The sequence below is a fragment of the Tamandua tetradactyla genome, chromosome 6, assembly GCF_023851605.1.
Source record: "Tamandua tetradactyla isolate mTamTet1 chromosome 6, mTamTet1.pri, whole genome shotgun sequence".
Classification (NCBI taxonomy): Eukaryota; Metazoa; Chordata; class Mammalia; order Pilosa; family Myrmecophagidae; genus Tamandua; species Tamandua tetradactyla.
The window spans coordinates 138859159-138861749 of NC_135332.1; positions in this window are offsets into that span (position 1 = coordinate 138859159).

Consider the following 2591-nt stretch of genomic DNA (forward strand, 5'->3'; position numbering starts at 1 on the left):
CCTGAAATCTGTTTACAACTAATTGTTACACTGTGCTTTGAAATTTATTGCTTTTTTTGTATATATGTTATTTTCACAAAAAAGAAAAAAAGTCAATTGTTACGATTTAAAAAAAGTATGAGGAGGAGGAAATAAAAAAAAATAAGGGTAAGGAGAAGGGCCATACAATTTTATTAAGTAAATGATTGTGAAAAACAGGAAAAAAAGTTCACTAAACTCATGTTTTCTTCCAAAACAGGTGTCCTTGAAAAACTTATCCATTAGAGTCAAGGACAAGAGACAGGATCTTCGTCTTTTCAGATTAATTTAAACTTAAATTTAACTAACATTTTCAAGTTCCTCTATGCATTAGGCACTCAGCCAGACACTTTACACACGTTATCTCATTTCCTCCACACAGCAGTCCATGAGGCAGTTTCTATTTTTGTCTTCATTTTACAGATGAGGTGTGAGGCTCAGATAGAGATCCTACTCACGTGATTTGAATAAGGTCCCTAGTTACAGGTCCAAGTCAGGAGTTGCAACTATCACCTTTCAGTAACTTTGAATCCCTTGTTCTTTTTTGTTTTGTCAGTAGTGCTCTCCAATAGAATTTCCTGCGATGACGGAAATATTCTATATTTGTGCCATCCTATAGTCATGTGGTTACTGAACACCTGAAATGTGGTCAATGTGATTGAGGAGCTGAATTTTAAAGTAAATTACATTTAAATAGACATATGTGGCTAGTGGCTGTATTTGTCAGCACGTCTTGAAATCATTGGTCTCCAAATTGATGTGCACACATCCCAGTTGGAGTATCAGATACGCAGAGTGCAGTAAGAAAACATTAATATATACATATATAATGTTTTAAATAATTATTTCTGATTTTCTAAATGTATTTTATAAGGTATAAGGTACATTATACTCTATATATGCACACATATTTTAATTATTATTTATTTAACACATATAGCACTTAGAATGTGCTAGGCACTATGTTTTACAAAATTAACTCTTTTAATAATCATAATGACGCTGTGGGGTAGATAATTTTATTATTCTTATTTGACAAATGAGGAAACTAAGGCAGTATTTGGATACGCCCAAGGTCACAGGTAGTTGCTGGCAAAGCCAGGATTTGGGTATAGTCAGTTTGGTTTCTGAATCCATGTATTTTCTGCAAACTAAATAAATCTATGGGGGTTGGGATGGAGGCTTGGGGGGTGGGGGTGGGGTGGAAACATTTTTACTGATGGGGTGAGTAACTAAAAATGTTTGGTGACTAATGGTTTGGATTAGACTTTAGACAACCAGTCAGGCAGAGCAATTCCTAATCTCAAAATTTAAAGGAATTTTAGAGATTATCTAGCCCAGCCCTTTTGTTCCTGGGAGATATTGTTCTGCATGTAGAGGGGGAGGTGATGGTTGAGATAAGAGTCCTGGGGACATTTGGGAACAACTGTAGAGGACATTAACAAAAGACTTTTTTTTTCATCTGTATGATTCTATTAACTGTCCCAATTAAAACAAATTCATCCGTGCCAGTTTTGTTCTAGTTACCAACTTACAAAAGATTTGTTTGCTTTTTCCCCAGACATTGAAACCGGAGAGTGGGAGGCAGAAGGCCAGGAGAGGAAAAGAACAGAAAGAAAGCTGGGCTGGACCAAGACCCTCATTCTTCCTTGGCGGAACCAGGTAGAAGCCGCTCATCTATACACAATTTGCCTGGTGCTGGCTCTAACTCAAGAGTAATCAAACGAAGGTAAAACATCCCTAAAATGATAGGTCAATAGGAAATATAAATTTTACCCAAACCTAATTTTTTACCCACTTACATTTTTTTTGTTCGAAGTGAGTATGCTCCCTCCATTTCTTGCTTAACCTAGACATCTTTGATATTAAGTACCTACCAGAGCGCTTAGCAAACAGAGGCTGGTATAAATGGCTAAGGGCATGTTAACCTTATAAACTATTCTATCATTACAGTCTCCAGATATCTGAGGTAGATAGATGAGGTGTTGAGGCAGCAGAGAAAGTTTTGACAAGACCAGGGTTCTGAAGTCGCGCACTTAAAAAAGGCTGTGTAGAGTAAGTTGGTATTTTTAGCCGCAGCGCTCTCGGCTTCAAAAGGCAAGGGTTTTAGAGAAAGCAAATGGAAGATGTGACAGGAAGGATCACTGTGCTAAATGGGAATAGCAGAAAAATATCTGTCCAGATGCCTTGGGTATTCAAATCCCAAGCCTTTCTTTCCCGGCTGCGTTAAATTCTTCAGTTCCCTGAGTACGCCTGTTAGTAATCTCAGTCTGTTCTGCATTCTTCCAGACTTCCTAAGTACTTCCAGAAAACGGAACAGTCCTTTCTAAGGGCTCAACAAGTCAGGCAAGGGAGGTAAGGAGGCCCCACGCACACCCAAACAGCTCCAAGACGCGAGGGTCCTCCTCACACAGAGCCGCCGAACAAGCCCCACCCCCGGCATGCCGAGGAGGGCGTGGCCTCCCAGACCAGCCCCGCCCCCTCGAGCGCGTCGTGCGGGGCGGGAAGGGCGGGGCCAGAGAATTGGCGTGAAAGTACGGGGAGCGAGCGGTGTGGGTGTACTCGTGCCCGTG